At 44.2% G+C, this 22,901-nt stretch overlaps 1 long non-coding RNA gene across 1 annotated transcript in view; it reads right to left on the bottom strand.

Annotated features, from left to right (window-relative positions):
* Positions 1-17,317, bottom strand: part of LOC130540848 (uncharacterized) — a 63,245-nt gene extending 45,928 nt beyond the window's left edge. The window contains exon 1 of the long non-coding RNA XR_008954850.2: positions 17,267-17,317. This is a non-coding gene — a long non-coding RNA (uncharacterized LOC130540848). The remainder of the gene's footprint in view (positions 1-17,266) is intronic.
* Between the last annotated feature and the right edge of the window lie 5,584 nt (positions 17,318-22,901).

Genomic DNA, 22,901 nt, shown 5'->3' with positions numbered 1-22,901 from the left:
CAAGCATTCAAATAATGCAAAAATGGAAAGTAAAAAAGCTCTCTGCACAGTCTCTCTCCCAAAGAGAAGCACGTTGACATTAATTGTGATTCCATCCACAAGCACCCTTATGCCTAGTTTAGGAGGTATCCACTGCTCCCTGCCAGCTCCCCAAATAACCTCAACACAACTTGCTGCTAAGACAGCTCCGAGCTTCTTGCTCATGGCAGGAAGGGAGAGCACCTCCTTGACAGAGCTGCGGCACTGCTCAGTGGGGGAAGGACCAGGCCCTACTGCATTGAGCTTTCTAGGACTGGCTGAGGATGGCGATAGCACAGCTTAGGGCTGGTGAAAGCAGCAATGCCAAGGTCTTGAGGTGTTCAAAGAATCTCAGGGCTTTTAAGGAGTAAGCTGTCTACCAAGGCCTATCAGTGTCTTGTGAGAAGGTCCTCAAATGAACAATATAGTTATTTGCCTGACAAAAGTCTTCTGGAATAGTAAATTATACTAATGAAAATAAGGAATACTCAAGTTATATTAATAAGGACAGTGAGCTTGGGGGGTCTGTGGTTTAGGCTCTACTCTGCATACTTATGCCATCTCTGTGTATACAGTTGGCCCTCCCTGTCCATGGTTCTGAATTCATGGATGGATTTGACCAATCATGGATGGAATTTGAATATTTTGGGGGTAGGGGGAGGAACTGGGTCTGTACTGAACACGTACAGACGTTTTTTCCTGGCATTATTCCCTAAACAGTACCTTACAACAACTAGTTACATGGCATTAACACTATGATTTCAAGTATACAGAAGGAAAGTGCACAATTGTATGCAAATACTCTGCTATTTTATATCAGGGACTTGAGCATCTGGGGATTTTGGTATCCACAGGTAGGGTGGGGGCAGTCCTGGAACCGATCTCAACCAGACATTGAGAAACAATTATGTTTCTATTATCCTTATTCATAGAAATGCTGCACTAATGTGCCCAGGTGAAGTGGAAATGAAGGCATAGGGCCACATCTTCTACATGCCCCCGGGACTGTGAACACCCGGAGGCATTGCCGTTACCTAATTTGCACTAAGATTCCATATAGGCTATTAGCACTCACATGCAATCTATTTTTAAAACACAAAAAGACCTGTGCTCTGAGTGGAACACGCTGGTCTGTACCTTGCTTTTTTATCACTGCTGGGTGGTAGAGAGCTTTCCACATCAGCACAGGTGGACTTCATTTCTGTAGGGGCTGCCCCTAATCCTTAAAAATGTATAATCCTTAGAAATGTATCACAAAATATTTAACCAGTCTCATATTTTTGCAAGCTTGAGCTGTTTCTAGTTTGTAGCTCTTAAAATATTACAATGAACATCCTTGGGAGCAAGTATTTAACCAAGACTGCCTGAGTTAAAATCCCTACTCCATGGTATACTGTGTAATCTTGGGCAAGTCCCTTAATTTCCACTTTTGTGTTTTTTTTTTTTTTTGAGACGGAGTCTCGCTCTGTTGGCCAGGATGGAGTGCAGTGGCACAGTCTCGGCTCACTGCAACCTCCGCCTCCTGGGTTCAAGCGATTCTCATGCCTCAGCCTCCTGAGTAGCTGGGGTTACAGGCTCAGGCCACTATGCCAGGCTAATTTTTGTATTTTTGGTAGAGATGGAGTTTTACCATGTTGGCCAGGCTGGTCTTGAATTCCTGACCTCAAGCGATCCTCCTGCCTTGGCCTCCCACAGTGCTGGGATTACAGGTGTGAGCCACTGTGCCTGACAAGTCCTTAATTTCTTCACCCTCAGTTTAGTCATCTATAAAAAGGGCATAAGATCTTCCTCATGGTGTCATTTTGAGGATTCAATGAGATGATCCATTTGGGAATTTTTTACCCTGATTTCTTATAGCAAGCACTCAGTACATGTTAACTCTTCTTACTATTCATAATTACCACAGGGTAAATTTCTACAAGTGAGATTTCTGGGTCAAAAGGCACATACCTTTTTTTCACTAGATACAAATTGCCTTGTTCTACAACATTTAAACTCTACTGCCATTTCTCTGAAATGGGAATCAACTTCTGACCTTTTTGTCTGCCTGACAGACTTAATCTTACCGTGTTTAACTTGCAGATGGAACATTTGTGGTTCTTTTGTTTGCTTGTCTGTTTTTCTATTGGAATAGTGCTCTTTTCCTTGTAAATTTCTATGAGCTCATTATCAATTAAGGGGTTTGCTTTCTTTTCCATCATATGTAATATAAAAATTTCCTAGTTTGCTTTTGGTCTTATGACTTTATACATAAAATTGGGGGGGACATTTTTTTTCCTTTGGTAATAAAATATATTAATCATGTCTTTAACAGTCTTCGGACTCTGTATCTTGCTTGGAAAGTCTGCGCTAAACAGAATTATACTCAAAAACATTCATGCTTCTTTTTATAACTTACATAGGTTAATGAACCCTTTGCTCCATCTGGTATTTATTTTGGTGTAAGAAATGAGGTAAATAGGGATTTTTAAAAATGGTTTGCTGGTTGTCCCCAAGGCATTTGCTGAGCATTTTTCTTTTCCTTTGTGCTTTGCATTTGCTGAGCATTTTTTCTTTTCCTTTGTGCTTTGCATTTGCTGAGCATTTTTCTTTTCCTTTGTGCTTTGCATTTGCTGAGCATTTTTTTCTTTTCCTTTGTGCTTTGCAATGCCACCCTTAAGTTATTTTGTGTCTCCTGTCTCTTTCTGGACTTCCCATTCTGTTTCACCAAAGTACTACCAATACCAAATTGTTTTAATTAGTGCAGCCTTATAATAGGTTTTCTTATGGTTAGATCAATAATCCGTTTTTCCTCTTGTCTTTCCCAATATTACTGGCCCATTCAACATCTTTATTTGATTTCCAATATTTATTTTATTCCAAGCTAGAAACTGGATGAATTCTAGTTTTTGTTTTTTGTTAGGCTCCTCTCAAAATCCCAATGGTGTGCTATTTTAAGATTGCTTTAAATTTATACACTTAGAAGAACTGACAATTTATCATATTGAGTATTCCCATCCAAGAGCGAGTTGTCTTTTCAGTTAAATTCTTTATCTCTTAGTAAAATAGGGAATTTTATTTGTATACACCCTGAACATTTCCTTTAACATTTCACGGAGGTAATTTTCTCTTTGATTATTATTGTGAATAAAATCTTTACTTCCTTTTATTTTTTTTAATACTTAGAAAAGCTATTGATTTTTGAATGATAGCTGTGAGATATGCCTCTCCGCTCAAGTTTCTAATAGGTTTTCAGCAATTTTGGGGTTTTCTATGTATAGAAAGTCATCATTTGCAGATTATTTGTTACTATATATGATAGTAATAAATCAAAATACTTTATTACTATGTATGATAGTAATAAATTATCTGTAAATTATAATTTTCCATTTTTTCTCCAATATTTTTCTTTTCTTTTTGTGTAAATGCATTGGCTTTTATCTCTAGATTAGTGTTGATACAGACTAGGCTTGTCTTGCTTCTGCCTTTAAAGATTATGTTTCTAGTTACTCACCATTAAGCATGATGATGGCTTTTAGTTTCCCACATATATTCTTCCTCTTTTTAGTTTTAAAAATCAGAAATGGGTGTTGAATTGCATATCTTGGGGGTGTTGATTTAGCCCTTTGTCATTTGGCCTGTTAGTCTGATGGTGATAGTTTTTTATTACTGGACTAGCCTAGCATTCCTGAGGTCAGCCCATCTTGGTCACAGTGTGTTATTTTTTCATTTACAGATGGATTTTATTTGTCCACATTTAGCATTTTAGCATAGATTTTAATTTTGTGTTTAAAAATTAACTTTATCTTTCAGCACAATTTTGAGCTCACAGCAAAACTGAGTGGAAGGTATAGTGGTTGTCCGTAAACCCTTTCCTCACACCTGCATAGCCTCCCCATAATCAACATCTCTCATTAGAGCAAAATGCTTGTTACAATTGATGAGCCTATATGGACACATCATTGTCACCCTGAGTCCATAGTTTACACTAGGGTTCATTTCTGGTGCTGTGCATTCTATGGGTTTGAGCAAATGTATCATGACATGTAGTCATCATTATAGTACCACACAGATAGTTTCAGTGCCGTAAAAATCCTCTGTGCTCCCCCAATCATCCCTCCCTTCCCCCACCCCCCAGCAACCACAGATCCTTTTACTGTCTCAATAGTTTTGCCTTTTCTAGAATGTCATATGGTTGGAATCATATAGTCTGTAGCATTTTCAGATTGACTTATTTCACTTAGTAAAGTTAAGTTTCCTCCATGTCTTTTCATTGTTTCATAGTTCATTTTAGCACAAAATAATATCCCATTGTCTGGATGAAGCACAGTTTATTTATCCATTCACCTACTGAAGGATATCTTGGTTGCTTCCAAAGTTGGGCAATTATGAAAAAAAGCTTTTATAAACATTTATGTGCAGGTTTCTGTGTGGACATGTTTCATTTGGGTAAATATCAGGGTGCACAATTGCTGAACTGTCTGATAAGAGTGTGTTCATTTTGTAACACTGCCAACTTGTCTTTTAAAGCGTCTGTACCATTTTGTATTCCCACCAGCAATGGATGAGAGTTCCTGTTGCTCCACATCCTCACCAGCATTTGGTGTTGTCAGTCTTCTGGATTTTGCCCATTTTAATGAATGTGTAGTGGTTTAGCAAAAATTTTTCACTAAAAATTTTTTCTACAGATTTTTATTTTGCATGCTTCTTAATTATTTTGTATAAATATTATGCCAGTTTATAAAGAGAAATTGGAATGATTCTTTCTTTTCTCATTCTGAAATACTTTAAATAGTATCAGGCTTATACATTCCTGGAGAGTTTGAAAGAATTTACTTTTGAAACCATTTAAACTTAACAGATTTTGGGGGTGGGGCTGGGGGGTAATTTTTTTAAAGCTTTCTTAACATCTTCAATTGTTATCAGTCTGTTGGGTAGTCTTCTATCTCAAGGCCAATTTTGGTCATCTATATTTTCTTGAAAACCAATTTCCTCTATTCAGCTTTTCAAATGTGTTTGTATAGATAATTGCAAAATCCTCTGGAATAATTTCTCTGTATTCATGCTTATTTTGCCCTTTTCATTTATAATGTGTGATTGCACTTGCTTCCTTTACTTCTTGATTAGGCTATACAGTAGCTCATCTCCATGACCCACCCCCCCAAAATGATCAGTTCTTATGCTTATTAATTTCTAACTTTATATTCTTTTGTTCTGCTTTCCTTGGTTTATTGCTCCTTTTCTAATTTCTTGAGCTGGATACTTTCTTTTCTTGTTTAGATATGTAGGTGTTTAAGGCTATGAATTTTCCTCCAAACACAGTTTTAGCCCATTTTATACTGTTTTCATAGGTATTGATGTCATATAATTGTTTTAAAGATAGTCTATAATTTTAGTTTTTATTTCTTTGTTGATCCAAGATTATTTATGATAATGTAAAAAATGATAGTTGGTTAATTTATCCCCCATCTATTTTTTTATTTTCTAGATTATTTTTGCATTATAGACAAACCGTGTACTCTCTAATATATTTTGCAATGTATCTAGCATATTTTGTTGCCTAATGTATGTTCTAGGGCAGCAGTCCTCAACCTTTCTGACATCAAGGACCAGTTTCATGCGGGTGGGGGGTGTTTGGATGGTTTCAGGATGAAACTGTTCCACCTCAGATCATCAGGCATTAGATTCTCATAAGGATAGATGTGCAATGTAGATCCTCGACATGTGCACTTCACAATAGCGTCCATGCTTACAACAGAATCTAAAGCAGCCACTGATCTGGCAGGAGGTGGAGCTCAGGCCGTAATGCTCGCTTGCCTGCGGCTCACCTCCTACTGTGCCCAATGATACCAGTTTGTGGCCCAAGGTTGGGGACCCCTATTCTAGGGGAACTTGCAAATGTATATGCAATTTTGTCAGGATATTGTTCAACCTTATCAATTATTTTATTTAGATTCATATTTATTTGGGGTATGTCATGCTTTGACAGAGGTGAGTTAAAATCTTCCACAGTCATAGTTATGATTTCCAATTTCTGCTATTTTTTCATAGTTAAGTTTTTTTATTGCTATATTTTTGGTGCATATCTTATTTGTGATACTTGTAGCTTCAGTGTGGATTTTACTTTTATTAATATGTGTGTCTGCCTCAACTAGTTTGGCTTTTTCTATCTTGAGTGTCACATTGTGAGTTGTATGACTAATATTAATAACTTGATTCCTGATTTATTTTGAACTGAATTTGTTTGAAATAGTTTTGACTTTTATTTTTATTCTTTATGATTTGATTTGTTTTAATTTCATATCATATATCATAGGTTCTGAAATGTTTCTACCACAACATTTCTGACACCATATGTGAGGGGTTTTCCCATTCCAACGACCAACTCTTCAATTCTTAGGACACAAGCTGTGTGTCCTATAATTCAATTCAATTCTGGCCCTAACTACTTGGAGTCAGTGTCAACTCTGAAGGTTTAAGGGCTCTGATCCACAAGACTGCCCTCACTTCAGTTGCGAGTCCTAGATTGTGATGTGTATTTCTGACCAACTGGCTACACACTGGCGATTCCCTCTCATCAGGTTCCATAACTCCCTTGAACAGCTCATAGAACTCAGGAAGGCACTTCACTTATGTTAGTCAGTTTATTATGAAGGACGCAACTCAGGAACAGCCACACTGAAGAGATACGTGGGGTGAGGTACAGGCATAGGGGCACTTCCATGCCTCTTCAGGCACTTCACCCTCCCAGCACCTTGATGGGTTCACAGGCGTAGAATCTCTCCAAAGCCTGTCATTTAAGAGTTTCATCAAAGTTTTTTTACATAGACATGATTAAGTCAGGAGCCACTGGTGTTTAACTCAGTATGCAGCCCCTCTCCCTTCCTCAGAGGCCAGGATAAGTTTGAAGGTTCCGACCTCTAAATATGCCTTGGTCTTTCTGGTGACCAGCCCCACTTTATAGGTGTGGCTATAAAGGTGTGGCCAAAAGAACAGCTTTGGCTGTTGACTGTGGTGGTAGGTATCCAAAGCTATGCGTGTGATAAAATTGCATAGAACTATGCATACACACACACACAGACACACATGCACAAATGGGTTCATGCATAATTGCATAATTGGTGAAGTCCAAATAAACTGTGGGTTGTACAAATGTTAATTTTTTGGTTTTGATATTACACTGCAGTTATCCAAAATGCTATCACTAGGGATATGAGAGTGCAGGGTTGCAGGCTGCACAGGACCTCATTTGATATCTTTTTTCTAACTTCCTATGAATCCATAACTATTTTAAAATAAAAAGTTAAAAAAATGTCAAATAATTCCAACATCTGTGTCATTTTGATATTGGCATCATTAATTGTCTTTTCTCATTCAAGTTAATATTTTCCTGGTTCTGGCTGGGTGCAGTGGCTCACGCCTGTAATCCCAGCACTTTGGGAGGCCAAAGCAGGAGGATCACTTGAGGTCAGGAGTTCGAGAACAGCCTGGCCAACATAGTGAAACCCCATCTCTACTAAAAATACAAAAAGTTAGCCAGTCATGGTAGTGTACGTCTGTAATCCCAGCTACTCAGAAGACTGAGACAGGAGAATTGCTTGAACTTGGGAGATCGAGGTTGCAGTGAGCAGAGATCATGCCACTGCACTCCAGCCTGGGTGACAGAGTGAGACTCTGTCTCCAAAAAATATAAAAATATAAGATTTTTCTGATTCTTGGTATAACAACTAACTTTGTATTATATCCTAAACATTTTGGTTATTATGAGACTCTGGATTTATCTAAGTCTTCTATTTTATCACGCCGTTTTTGACACCATGATGGTGAGGAATAGGAGAGGAGGAGCTGCCTCATTAGTACCTGGTGAAGGTGGAAATCCAGTTTCCTCACTTTGCCAGTGTTGACACCCAGGTGCAGAAGGGTGTATCATTAGTGCTAGGTGAAGATGGGAGCTCAGCCTCCCTGAGACCTCTGCTGACATGCTGACACCACCCTGGCTAGTAGGAGCACTTCATTGCCCTTCCCCACATTGCTTCCACTGACACTGCAGAGTGGGATGAGCGCTCAGTATTGCTTGAAGGTGGTGAAATTCTCAGTTCCCCATCCAGCTTCCTCTGAAACCATCCCAGTGAGGAGAGGAAAAGACATGCAACTGATGGAAGTCTAGGTTCCCCACTCATTCTTTGCTGTGAGGAGCGGGAATGAGGGCACAGTTTTTTTTCATGGCATTTGGCTGGAGCAGGGAAGTTACACACCACCATGCAGTTCCTTGGGTCCTGAGGGCCCTAGCCAGTCTGCCTTCTTTTCTCCACCTTTCAGTGTCTTCTTTTGCTTGTTTTTCATATAACGTCCAAGGTTTTTAAGTGTACTTAGCAAGAAGAATAGCAAAAAGTGCATTTACTTCATCTTGTCCAGCAGTCTTTTCTTTTAATAACTAAGTTTATTCCATTTACATTTATTGGAGTAATACTCCTAAATAATACTCATATGTTTCTTATTTCAGTTTGTTTCCCCTTTCTATCTTTTCTATTGGGATTATTTTGTAGTTCATGTGGGTATGTGTTTTCCTTTTGCTAATTTGAAAGGTTTATAGTTGTGCTGGTGTTTCTAATGATTATATATAGGTTATATGAGAGATTGTAATTTCAGATATTCACTAGATTCTCCTAGTTTCCCCTCTTGCTAAAGTTCTGCTCAGACCAGGGAGCTGGGGGAAGCCTGCTCTGGGCGGCCCAGACCAGGGACTACAAAGTGACATTTGGCTCTGGCAGGGCCCTAAAAATTAGCCTTTCCTTCTGTGTGAGTGGCTGAGAAAGGAAAGGGGAATGTGAATCAAGTTTCTAATATGGAACCCTTTGTGTCCACCTAACTGGGGAGGCACTCCTTAGGAAAGAGAGGGGATAACTGGGTCAACTGATACATTTTTACATTAATAAAAGTTGGGTATATTATATTTTACATTTTACTCAATCTGCAGTCCCTTAGGAATACTTCTAGGCTACTAGGTTTAAATTTCTATTGGAAACCCCTGTATTTTCTTGAGTTATAGGGAGGGAGTAAACTAAAGCCCTGAGGACGGCCTGGGGATTCCCGTGAACTCTCTGTGGGAACCTCCACCCACCATCTGTGACTTTGGGGAAGCCAGTGCTTTATCTTTCCGTCTTCCACTATCCCTGACAACAGGTGATTGTGTTGAGCTTTGCTTCCTGGGACTGGCATTAGGAAAACAACAGGCCATCACTGAGGATTGCTGGAGGGGTGGAATTTTAAAGGAGAAAACCTAATCCCAGCTAGGAGAAGGGTCTTGCCCAAGGTGGTAGCACTGCTTGGCCACACCCGTCCCATCTGGGTAGCCTGTTTTACCTTTTGGTAAAAGACTTTGGCCCCTTGCTGTCACAGCTGGGGCCTGGCTTCAACACAGGATTGGTGGAGTCTCTGCCAAGTGGCTGAAGGTTTCTCACTTGACACGTGAATGGAAGCCCCGACACCCGCCCCTCGGGGCTTGGCTCCGAAAGCAGGCTGCTTGCTTCAGCAGTTTTCTTGGCTCCCTGCTCCCACAGCGACAGCCATGTCCCCTTCAGAGCCTCAACCACTGGCCTCCATGGATCTCTAACAGCCACCACTCAGCCCCCATGTGCGGTGAGCAAGTAAGTGACCCGGCCTGTCTCTCACAGTGAGCGAAGGCTTCTGGTCCAGATACTGTTCCGCAGCTGATGTGTCAACCTGCCCTGTGCTCCAGGGAAGCACAGATCTCCTCTCTCAGGGCTGTTGTCTCAGCTGCTTCTCCACAACCTGCAGCTCTGCCAAGCTGCCAAAATCTCCCTCGTCCTCCATGCTAATAAAACCTTCCACCAGGTGGCTCTCATGTTCCTGTGTAGGACAAAAATGAGAAAAAGAAGACAAAATGCCTAGGTTTTTAAAGAGAGAGAGGGGCAGGTGACAGAGAGAAATAAATGAGGGCCTTGTCCAGAGCTGCTCTGAAGGACATCTGTCCCTTGGCAGCTGCCTCAGGTGCCCTGCATTTACTCTGGGATTTGGGATGAGTCAAGGTACTCAGCTGTTGTGCCAGGCTTGGCATCACCTTGTGTGTCCTATTCCCACTGGTCACTGTGAGTTGTAGAAAGGTCCCCTGGAGCTCACTGCAAATGAGTCTTCCTTACCTATTGGGATCATTGAGAGGTCCCCAGTTCCTGTGGTGGACCTTTCATGGGGATTTTTTCTCTTTAAAACAATGCATCAGTAAAGGAATTCAGTGATAAGCAGGACCCCCTGGGCTCCTTCTGCACCAGCCTAGCTGGGTTGGAACAGATGTGGAGGCAACAAACACAAAGCCACGTGGAGCGATGTGGAACAGGCATGCCTCCTGGCCTGAGCTGCTGGGTTTGGGCTCATTCTCTTTCTCCATTCTAGGCTTTGCATGCTGCTGTTCTGAGGCAGGGGAAATGGGAAAGACTTTGCAACATTTACACTGGGGCCCTAAAATATAAACTGGATCTTGGAAGGCAGAGTTCAGCAGGCTGCCACGAATACTACTGAAGGACGCAGACACCATCAGGCTGGCATCCTACATGTGCTTGAGCAGGAGTCCGTAACCTGGACCTCACAGGGCTGTCCTCTGCAGAAGAATCTGACCCCTTGGCCCTGCAAAAGCAGACACACTGGGGTCAGGTCAGGGATGAGAGGGTGACAAGTCAGATGGCCAGGCAGCCATGGCAACTTAGCAGACAGTGCGCAGCATGGCCAGCGAGAAAACGTATGGGGGCTGGGCGCGGTGGCTCACGCCTGTAATCCCAGCACTTTGGGAGGCCGAGGTGCACAGATCACTTGAGGTCAGGAGTTCGAGACCAGCCTGGCCAACATGGTGAAACCCTGTCTCTAATAAAAATACAAAAATTAGCCGGACATGGTAGTACATCCCTGTAATCCCAGCTACACGGGAGGCTGAGGCAGGAGAATCGTTTGAACCTGGGAGGCAGAGCTTGCGGTGAGCCGAGATGGCCCCACTGCACTCCAGTCTGGGTGACAGAGCGAGGCTCCATCTCAAAAAAAAAAAAAAAAAAAAAAAAGCAAGAAAAGAAAATGCATGGGAAGGGCCAGGCCCGTGAGTAGGAGTTTTGCTTGGAATTTATTAGTAAGAATAAAGTACTGAACTGCAGATAATGTATTCTAAAAAAGAATGCATTCAGAATTATTTATCTAATTTAAAGTATAATAAAATAAAAATTAAAAAAAAAGTATTACAACCTTGTACAGAACAGAAAAAAAAAAAAGAAATGGATCATAGACCTGAATGTAAAACTAAAACAATAAAACTACAATAAAACATAAGAACATATGTTTGAGACTTTGATGTAGATAAAGATTTTTTAGATTGGATGCAAAAAGCACTAACTATGAAGTAAAATGTTAAATTAACAAGTCTCTGCTCATCAAACGGCATCATTATAATAGCCAAACACTGAATATATTTTCAAATGTCCATCAAGGAGAACTGATAAATAAATCAAAGTATATTTATACAATGGAATCTACTCTGTAATATAAAAGAATAAACAAGTGATACATACTGCAACATGGATGAATCTCCAAAATATCATGTTGGCTAAAAGATGTCAGAGATGATACCTATTGCATGGAATAATTTGTACAATGTCCAAACACAGGCAAAAATAATCTTAGATTATAGCAATTAGAAAGTGGTTTTTTTTGAGATGGGGAGAATTGACTGGGAAATTATGAAACTTTTTAGGTGATAGAAATGTTCTGTGTCTTATTTGGAGTTGTGGTTACCTGAGTGAATACCACTCTCAAAATGTTCAAATGAACACTTAAGATGTGTTCATTTTACTGCTTGTAATTATACCCCAATCAAATTATCCTGAATTCTCAGCAAACTAGGAAGAAAGGAGAACTTCTTTAACTTGATAAAGGACATCCAAAAAAAAAAATCCTGCAGGTAAAATTATACTCAATGGTGAGAAATTAGAAGTTCTCCTGCTAAGATCAGGAAAAAGTCAAGGATGTCCCCTCTCACAACTGCTATTTAACATAATACTGGAAGTCCTAGCTTATGAAATAAGACAAGAAAAGGAAATAAAAGATAATTGAATTGGGAAGAAAGAAAGAAACTGTCTTTGAGCTCAGATGACATGATCATCTATGGAGAAAATCAGAAAGAATTGACCAAAAAAAATCTATAAGAAGTGATTATAGCAAGTTTACAGTATATAAGGTTAATATACAAAAGTCTATCACTTTCTTATATACCAGTAATGAACAAGTGGAATTTGACATTAAAAACATGTACCATTTAGCACCCCCACAAAATGAAATACTTAGGTTTAAGTCTAACAAAATACGTATAAGATCTGTATGAGGAAAAGTACAAAACTCTGATGAAATAAATCAAAGTACTAAATATACGGAGCGATATTCCATGTTCACAGATAGGAAGATGCATTATTGTCAAGATGTCCATTCTTCTCAACTCAATCTACAGACTCAACACAATCCCAATCAAAATCTCAGCAAGCTATTTTGTGGATATTGACAAACTGACTCTAAAGTTTATATGGGAAGCAAAAGACCCACAGTAGCCATAAAAATACTGAAGGAGAACAAAGTCAGATGATTGACACTACCCAGCCTCAAGACTTACTATAAAGGTACAATACTCAAGACAGTGTGGTATTGGTAAAATAGACAAACAGATTAATGGAACAGTACAGAGCCCAGAAACAGACCCACACTAACATAGTCAACTTATCTTTGACAAAGGAGCAAAGGCAATACAATGGCGAAAAGACAGTTTTTCTTCAACAAATAGTGCTGGGACAACTAGATATCCACATGCAAAATAGTGAGTCTACACACAGACCTTACACCCTTCACAAAAATTAACTCAAAATTAATCATAGACCTAATCGTAAAACGCAAAAATATAAAACTCCTAGCAGATAACATAAGAGAAGGTCTAGATAACCTTGGGTTTGAAGATGACTTTTTAGATACAACACCCAAGATACAATCCATCAAAGAAATAATTGATAAGCTGGACTTTTAAAAACTTCTACTCTGAGAAAGACACTGTCAAGAAAATCAGAAGACAAGCTACAGACTGGGAGAAAATGTTTGTAAAAGATATATCTGATAAAGGACTGTTATCCAATATATAGAAAGAACTCTTAAAACTCAACAAGAGGCCAGGAGCAATGGCTCACACCTATAATCCCAGCACTTTGGGAGGCCGAGGCAAATGGATTGCTTGAGTCCAGGAGTTTGCGACCAGTCTGGGCAACATGGCAAATCCGCATCTCTACAAAAAATGAGGCAGGCATGGTGGCACGTGCCTGTAGTCTCAGGAGGCTGAGGTGGGAGGATCATCTGAGTCCAGGAGGTCGAGGATACAGTGAACCACGATCGTGCCACTGCACTCCAGCCTGGGTGACAGAATGAAATCCTGTCTCAAAATTCTTTACTGCCTCCATAGTTTTGCCTTTTCCAGAATCTCCTATAGTTGGAATCATACAGCATGTAGTTTTCAGATTGGCTTCTGTTATTTAATAATATACACTTAAGGTTCCTCATGTCTTTTCATGGCTCGATCCTCATTTGTTTTTAGGTGCTAATAAAGGAATTACGGGGGCGGAAAGGATGGGTCAGCTCCTTTCCCCATCCAGCGAAGAAACCCTGCTAGGGTGAGAAAATAGATGGGAAGTTGAACGATGGGTGTTTTTTGGTCCCTGATTCTATTAAATGGGCCATGACAACCATCTCATTATACCTATCTCTTAGAATTAAGAAAAAAAAAATCGGGAGCAATTCAACAAATCAAGTCAAATTATGGGCTTCCGGCAAAAGAGGGACATCCAAGAACAGAGTGACCAAATGTGGTCCTTCTGATGAGAGTGCTCAGGAAAATGCCTGGCTGGGGGTTACTGCAGAGAGAGTCTGTGGTCACCTGCAGGGGCTAGTTCAGCCTCTGCAGGCACCACGACTGCGCTGGTTTGGGCACCTCAGTGTAAAGCTCAGGCAGCAGCCCAGGATTGGGTGGGGGAAGGAGGGAGAGAGGGAGAGAGAGGGAGGGAGGGAGAGGGAGGGAGGGAGAGGGAGGGAGGGAGAGAGAGAGAGGGAGGGAGAGGGAGGGAGGGAGGGAGAGAGAGGGAGGGAGAGAGAGAGAGGGAGGGAGGGAGAGGGAGGGAGGGAGAGAGAGAGGGAGGGAGGGAGGGGGAGGGAGGGAGGGAGAGGGAGGGAGAGAGAGAGAGGGAGGGAGGGAGGGGGAGGGAGGGCGGGAGAGAGAGGGAGGGAGGGAGGGGGAGGGAGGGAGAGAGAGAGAGGGAGGGAGGGGGGAGGGAGGGAGGGAGGGAGAGAGAGAGAGGGAGGGAGGGGGAGGGAGGGAGGGAGAGAGAGAGAGGGAGGGAGGGAGGGAGGGAGAGAGAGAGAGGGAGGGAGGGAGAGGGAGGGGGAGGGAGGGAGGGGGAGGGAGGGAGAGAGAGAGGGAGGGAGGGGGAGGGAGGGAGGGAGGGAGGGAGAGAGAGAGAGGGAGGGAGGGAGAGGGAGGGAGGGAGGGAGAGGGAGGGAGGGAGAGAGAGAGAGGGAGGGAGGGGGAGGGAGGGAGGGAGGGAGGGAGAGAGAGAGGGAGGGAGGGAGAGGGAGGGAGGGAGAGAGAGGGAGGGAGGGAGAGAGAGAGGGAGGGAGGGGGAGGGAGGGAGGGAGAGGGAGGGAGGGTGGGAGGGAGAGAGAGGGAGGGAGGGAGAGGGAGGGAGGGAGAGGGAGGGTGAGGGAGGGAGAGGGAGGGAGAGAGAGGGAGGGAGGGGGAGGGAGGGAGGGAGGGAGAGAGAGGGAGGGAGGGAGAGGGAGGGAGGGAGGGAGGGAGAGAGAGGGAGGGAGAGAGAGGGAGGGAGGGAGAGAGAGAGGGAGGGAGGGGGAGGGAGGGAGGGTGGGAGGGAGAGAGAGGGAGGGAGGGAGAGGGAGGGAGGGAGGGAGAGGGAGGGAGAGAGAGGGAGGGAGGGAGGGAGGGGGAGGGAGGGAGGGGGAGGGGGAGAGAGAGAGGGAGGGAGGGAGGGAGAGAGGGAGAGGGAGGGAGGGAGGGAGGGAGGGAGAGGGAGAGAGGGAGGGAGAGGGAGGGAGAGAGAGGGAGGGAGGGAGGGGGAGGGAGGGAGGGGGAGGGGGAGAGAGAGAGGGAGGGAGGGAGGGAGGGAGAGGGAGGGAGGGAGGGAGGGAGAGGGAGAGAGGGAGGGAGAGGGAGGGAGAGAGAGGGAGGGAGGGAGGGAGGGGGAGGGAGGGAGGGGGAGGGGGAGAGAGAGAGGGAGGGAGGGAGGGAGAGAGGGAGAGGGAGGGAGGGAGAGAGAGGGAGGGAGGGAGAGGGAGGGAGGGAGGGAGAGAGAGGGAGGGAGGGGGAGGGAGGGAGGGAAGGAGAGGGAGGGAGGGAGAGAGAGAGAGGGAGGGAGGGAGAGGGAGGGAGGGAGGGAGGGAGAGAGAGGGAGGGAGAGAGAGGGAGGGAGGGAGAGAGAGAGGGAGGGAGGGGGAGGGAGGGAGGGAGGGTGGGAGGGAGAGGGAGGGAGGGAGGGAGGGGGAGGGAGGGAGGGAGGGAGAGAGAGGGAGGGAGGGAGAGGGAGGGAGGGAGGGAGAGGGAGGGAGGGAGAGAGAGAGAGGGAGGGAGGGGGAGGGAGGGAGGGAGGGAAGGAGAGGGAGGGAGGGGAGAGAGAGAGAGGGAGGGAGGGAGAGGGAGGGAGGGAGGGAGAGAGAGGGAGGGAGAGAGAGGGAGGGAGGGAGAGAGAGAGGGAGGGAGGGGGAGGGAGGGAGGGAGGGTGGGAGGGAGAGGGAGGGAGGGAGGGAGGGGGAGGGAGGGAGGGAGGGGGAGGGAGGGAGGGAGGGGGAGGGAGGGAGGGAGGGAGAGAGAGGGAGGGAGGGAGGGGGAGGGAGGGAGGGAGAGAGAGAGAGGGAGGGAGGGAGGGGGAGGGAGGGAGGGGGAGGGAGGGAGGGAGGGAGAGAGAGAGGGAGGGAGGGAGAGGGAGGGAGGGAGGGAGGGAGAGGGAGGGAGAGAGAGGGAGGGAGGGAGGGAGGGAGGGAGGGGGAGGGAGAGAGAGGGAGGGAGGGAGGGAGGGAGAGGGAGAGAGGGAGGGAGAGGGAGAGAGGGAGGGAGGGAGGGAGGGAGAGAGAGGGAGGGAGGGAGGGAGGGAAGGAGAAAGAGAGAGAGTGAATCACCGGACCAAACCAAAGAGTGAATGGGAGACAGAGGGTAAGGGTGAGCGAGGGCAGGAGAGGAGATCCGGTAGGTCTTTCTGGAGTGGCCAGAGGGTCCCCACTCTCCCGCTCTTCTCAGCTCCACCCCGTCCCCACCCCACTGGGGTCTCCACCGCCCCTCCCCGCCTCCCGACGCCCCTCCTTCCCTGCTCGCCCACCCTCTTCTGCCAGGCTCCCCGCCGCCCACTCCTCCCTCCCTCCCGCCGCCCCTCTTCCCCCGCGGCTCGGCGTGCGGAGGCCCAGGGTGTCCACCCGAAGGTCCCCGGGGTGCGTCTGGCCGCCCGTTGGCCCTTCGCTTTGGGGACTGCGTTTAATCGATGATAAAACATTTCCCGAGAAAGGGGTGAGCTCTGCTGCTGCCTCCGCGAGAGCAGGCGCCAGTTCAAGGCCTGCCGCCCCCGCCCAGCCCTGCTCCCCTCCAGGCCACCCCGACCGCCGCGGCCCCGGCCGAGGGCAGGACAGGAAGGCTGCGAGGCCGAAGCGCGTGAGGACGACCTTCCCTCGGTGGAGACGCCGCCGCCGCCGCGCCTGGCCGGGCTTCGCCGGGGTCTGGGCGGAGGGCGCGGGCGCGCGGGGCCGCGAGGGGAAGAGCAGAAGCGGAGGCGAAGGCGAGGGACGCCGCGCACCGGGCCCAGGCCGTACGGAAGTGGCTTGAGTGGGGACTGGCGTTCCCTCCCTCCCGGCCTTCAGGGCCTACTCGCGGCTCTGAAACCCCAGTGCCAGGCGCCTGCCCTGGTCCACGCTTCGTCCACCTCCCGCGGGAAACCCCTCGCAGCGGGGGTCGGAGGGGAGCCCTGGGAGAGATGAGGGGAGAAGCATGAGACCGGGTCCTAGGGGAAAAAAGAGAAACGAAAGGTTTGATCCCCTCCCTCCTCGCACCCCCTCCGTCTGTTTTTGGCATCAACTTCTTGCCAGGGGCTCCCGGGAAGGGGAATTTGATAACCACGTAACTTCACCCTTAGATGGCACAGGCCAAGGCCTTTCTGCGGAGCGGAGCTGCCGGTGATTTCCAGAATGCACTCACCTTTCTCTTCTCTTCGCTGTCTCTCTCTTTCCGTCCCCCATTCCCTTCTTCCCGCCCTCTGTCTTCTCTCCCTTCCTCCCTCCACCTTCCACCCCCCAACCCCTCCCCAAGATCTTAGTGGGACAGATCTGATTTAATCACACTCTGCACGGTGTCAGCAGAGAGCCATGCCAAGCTCTGATTTTGTTCTCTACTATTATTTTCCTCTTAATCCCCACTGCTCATACTCAGAGTGGACAATTTGAGAATACAACATATGTATACACCAACGTTTCTACAGATGTGTACGTCCATGAAATCATCACCGCAAGCAACATAGGGAACACATTCACCACCTCCAAACATTTCCTCCAGTCCCTTTATAATTTATTCCCCATGTACCTCTCTGCACTCCCCCTTCTCCAGGCAACCTCTGATTTGTCAACACATTCATTTGTGTTTTCTAAAATTTTATGTAAATGGAATAATATACTATGTGCTCTTTTTTAAAAAAATAATTTCAACTTTTATTTTAGATTAAAGGGTACATGTGCAGGTTTGTTTCATGAGTATGTTGCAGGGTGCTGAAGGTTGGGGTACAGATGATCCAGTCACCCAGGTAGTGAGTAGGAGTTTTTCAGCCCACGTTCTGTTCGGCTCCCTCCCTGCCTCCCTCCCTCCCTAGTCGTCCCCAGTGTCTGCTCTTCCCATCTTTATGTCTATGTGTATTCAATGTTTAGGTCCCACTTATAAGTGAGAACATGCGTTATTTGGTTTCCCATTCTTGGGTTAATTCCTTAGGACAATGGCTGCCATCCATGTTGCTGCGAAGGACATGACCACAATGAGATAACGTCTCACACCGGTCAGAATGGCGATTATGAAAAAGTCAAAAAACAACCAATGCTGGTGAGGCTGCGGAGAAGAGGGAACCCTTATACACTGTTTCTGGGAATAAAAACTAGTTCAGCCACTGTGGAAGGCAGTTTGGAGATTTCTGAAAGCACTTAGAACTGCTATTCGACCCAGCAATCCATTACTGGGTATATACCCAAAGGCAAGTAAGTCATTTTATCAAAAAGGCATGTGCAACCATATGTTCATCAAAGCATTGTTTACAATCGCAAAGACATGGAATCAATCTAGATGCCCATCAGCAGTGGATTGGATGAAGAAAATGTGGTACCTATACACCATGGAATGCTAAGCAGCCATAGAAAGGAACATCTGTTCTTTCCTTTAGTCCGGCTTCCCCTACTCAATAGTTATTCTGAGATTCATTTATATCGTTGCAGGTATACCTAGTTCATGATTGTTTATTCCATTGTATATTCTATATTCTACACTCTGCTTGTCTGTTTACCTGTTCAGCATTTGGATTGCTTGCATTTGGGGATATTACAAATAAAACTGTCATGATCATTCATTTACAAGTCTTTGTATACGTATATGCTAGGTAGGTGGATGTTTAACTCTTTAAGAAGCTGCCAAAATGTGGTTGTACCATTTTATGTTCTCAGCAGTAATGTACAAAAAGTTCCAATTCCTTCACATCCTCACCAACACTTACTGTGGTTAGTTTATTGGAATTTTAAATTTGCACTTCCCTAAAGACTAGTTAATGATATTGAGCACCTGTCAAAATTCATTTTCCATCTATATATCTTTTTCTTTTATTTATTTATTTATTTTTATTTATTTATTTATTTATTTTATTATTATTATACTTTAAGTTTTAGGGTACATGTGCACAATGTGCAGGTTAGTTACATATGTATACATGTACCATGCTGGTGTGCTGCACCCATTAACTTGTCATTTAGTATTAGGTATATCCCCTAATGCTATCCCTCCCCTCTCCCTCCACCCCATGACAGGCCCTGGTGTGTGATGTTCCCCTTCCTGTGTCCAAGTGTTCTCATTGTTCAATTCCCACCTATGAGTGAGAACAGGCGGTGTTTGATTTTTTTGTCCTTGCGATAGTTTGCTGAGAATGATGGTTTCCAGCTTCATCCATGTCCCTACAAAGGACGTGAACTCATCATTTTTTATGGCTGCATAGTATTCCATGGTGTATATGTGCCACATTTTCTTAATCCAGTCTGTCATTGATGGACATTTGGGTTGGTTCCAAGTCTTTGCTATTGTGAATAATGCCGCAATAAACAGACATGTGCATGTGTCTTTATAGCAGCATGATTTATAGTCCTTTGGGTATATACCCAGTAATGGGATGGCTGGGTCAAATGGTATTTCTAGTTCTAGATCCCTGAGGAATTGCCACACTGACTTCCACAATGGTTGAACTAGTTTACAGTCCCACCAACAGTGTAAAAGTGTTCCTATTTCTCCACATCCTCTCCAGCACCTGTTGTTTCCTGACGTTTTAATGATCGCCATTCTAACTGGTGTGAGATGGTATCCCATTGTGGTTTTGATTTGCATTTCTCTGATGGCCAGTGATGGTGAGCATTTTTTCATGTGTCTTTTGGCTGCATAAATGTCTTCTTTTGAGAAGTGTCTGTTCATGTCCTTCTCCCACTTTTTGATGGCGTTGTTTGTTTGTTTCTTATAAATTTGTTTGAGTTCATTGTAGATTCTGGATATTAGCCCTTTGTCAGATGAGTAGGTTGCGAACATTTTCTCCCATTTTGTAGGTTGCCTGTTCACTCTGATGGTAGTTTCTTTTGCTGTGCAGAAGCTCTTTAGTTTAATTAGATCCCATTTGTCAATTTTGGCTTTTGTTGCCATGGCTTTTGGTGTTATAGACATGAAGTCCTTGCCCATGCCTATGTCCTGAATGGTAATGCCTAAGTTTTCTTCTAGGGTTTTTATGGTTTTAGGTCTAACGTTTAAGTCTTTAATCCATCTTGAATTAATTTTTGTATAAGGCGTAAGGAAGGGATCCAGTTTCAGCTTTCTACATATGGCTAGCCAGTTTTTCCAGCACCATTTATTAAATAGGGAATCCTTTCCCCATTCCATGTTTTTCTCAGGTTTGTCAAAGATCAGATAGTTGTAGATGTGTGGTATTATTTCTGAGGCCTCTGTTCTGTTCCATTGATCTATATCTCTGTTTTGGTACCAGTACCATGCTGTTTTGGTTACTGTAGCCTTGTAGTATAGTTTGAAGTCAGGTAGCGTGATGCCTCCAGCTTTGTTCTTTTGGCTTAGGATTGACTTGGTGATGCGGGCTCTCTTTTGGTTCCATATGAACTTTAAAGTAGTTTTTTCTAGTTCTGGGAAGAAAGTCATTGGTAGCTTGATGGAGATGGCATTGAATCTATAAATTACCTTGGGCAGTATGGCCATTTTCACAATTTGGATTCTTCCTACCCATGAGCATGGAATGTTCTTCCATTTGTTTGTATCCTCTTTTATTTCATTGAGCAGTGGTTTGTAGTTCTCCTTGAAGAGGTACTTCACGTCCCTTGTAAGTTGGATTCCTAGGTATTTGATTGTCTTTGAAGCAATTGTGAATGGGAGTTCACTCATGATTTGGCTCTCTGTTTGTCTGTTGTTGGTGTATAAGAATGCTTGTGATTTTTGTACATTGATTTTGTATCCTGAGACTTTGCTGATGGTGCACTACACCCACTGTCCTGCGTGCACTGTCTGGCACTCCCTAGTGAGATGAACCCGGTACCTCAGATGGAAATGCGGAAATCACCCCTCTTTTGCATCGCCCACACTGGGTGCTGCAGACCGGAGCTGTTCCTATTCAGCCATCTTGGCTGCCCTCCCCTTTCTTTTTCAGTAATATGTATATTCGAATCTTTTGCCCTTTTCAAAAAATTGGGCTATGTGTTTCCTTATGTGTTTGTTGTGTGTGTGTGTTTTATTGTGGTAAAATATACGTATCATGAAATTTACCATTTTAGCCATTTTTAAGTATACAGTTTAGTAGCATTAAGTACATTCACATTGCTGTGCAGCCATCACCACTATTTCCAAACTTTTTCGTTATCCTAAACAGAAACTCCATACACCCTTTAAGCAATAACTCTCCATTCTCCTCTCTCCTCAACAGCTGATAACCTCTCTTCCATATGTTGGGTAATTCTATGTTTAGTGTTCTTCCTTTCTTTTTTCTAAAAAATAATTTTCTCCCAGTCTGTGGCTTGTGTTTGCATTCTCTTTTTAAAAAAATTCAATTTATTTTTATTTCAATAAGTTTTGGGGAAACAGGTAGTGTTTGGTTACATGAATAAGTTCTTTAGTGGTGATTTCTGAAATTTTGGTGCACCCATCACTGTGTACACTGTACTCAATGTATAGCCTTTTACCCCTCACACCCTCCCACCCTTTCCCCAAAGTCCCCAAGGTCTATTGTATCATTCTTATGCCTTTGCATCCTCATAGCTTAGCTCTCACTTATGAGTGAGAACATACAATGTTCAGTTTTCCATTCCTGAGTTACTTCACTTAGAATGATGGTCTCCAATTCCATCCAGGTTGCTGCAAATGCCATTATTTTGTTCCTTTTTATGACTGAGTAGTATTCCATGGCGTGCATATATATATATATATATATATGTATACCAAATTTTTTTAAAATTTTTTTATTATACTTTAAGTTCTGGGATACATGTGCAGAACGTGTAGGTTTGTTACGTAGGTATACACGTACCATGGTGGTTTGCTGTACCCATCAACCCATCATCTACATTAGGTATTTCTCCTGATGCTATCCCTCCCCTAGCCCACCCATCCCCTGACAGGCCCCGGTGTGTGATGTTCCTCTCCCTATTTCCATGTGTTCTCATTGTTCTACTCCCAGTTATGGGTGAGAACATGCAGTGTTTGGTTTTCTGTTCCTGTGTTAGTTTGCTGAGAATGATGGTTTCCAGCTTCATCCATGTCCCTGCAAAGGACATGAACTCATCCTTTTTATGGCTGCATAGTATTCCATGGTGTATATGTGCCACATGTTCTTTATCCAGTCTACCATTGATGGACATTTGGGTGGGTTCCAAGACTTTTGCTTTGAACAGTGCCACAATAAACATAAGTGTGCATGTGTCTTTATAGTAGAGTGATTTTTAATCCTTTGTGTATATACTCAGTAATGGGATTGCTGGGTCAAATGGTATTTCTGGTTCTAGATACTTGAGGAATCTCCACACTGACTTCCACAATGGTTGAAGTAGTTTACACTCCCACCAACAGTGTAAAAGTGTTCCTATTTCTCCACATCGTCTCCAGCATCTGTTGTTTCCTGACTTTTTGATGATCACCATTCTAACTGGCATGAGATGGTATCTCATTGTGGTTTTGATTTGCATTTCTCTAATAACCAGTGATGATGAGCTTTTTTTCATATGTTTTTTGCCTGCATAGATGTCTTCTTTTGAGAAGCATCTGTTCATATCATTTGCCTACTTTTTGATGGGGTTGTTTGGTTTTTTCTTGTAAGTTTGTTTAAGTTCTTTGTAGATTCTGGATGTTAGCCTTTTGTCAGATGAATAGATTGCAAAAATTTTCTCCCATTCTGTAGGTTGCCTGTTCGATCTAATGATAGTTTCTTCTGTGGTGCAGAAGCTCTTTAGCTTAATTAGATCCCATTTGTCAATTCTGGCTTTTGTTGCCATTGCTTTTGGTGTTTTACTCATGAAGTCTTTGCCCATGCCTATGTCCTGAATGGCATTGCCTAGGT

The sequence above is a fragment of the Pan paniscus genome, chromosome 16 (genome assembly GCF_029289425.2).
Source record: "Pan paniscus chromosome 16, NHGRI_mPanPan1-v2.0_pri, whole genome shotgun sequence".
Lineage (NCBI taxonomy): Eukaryota > Metazoa > Chordata > Mammalia > Primates > Hominidae > Pan > Pan paniscus.
This window is presented reverse-complemented; position numbering and strand designations above follow the sequence as displayed.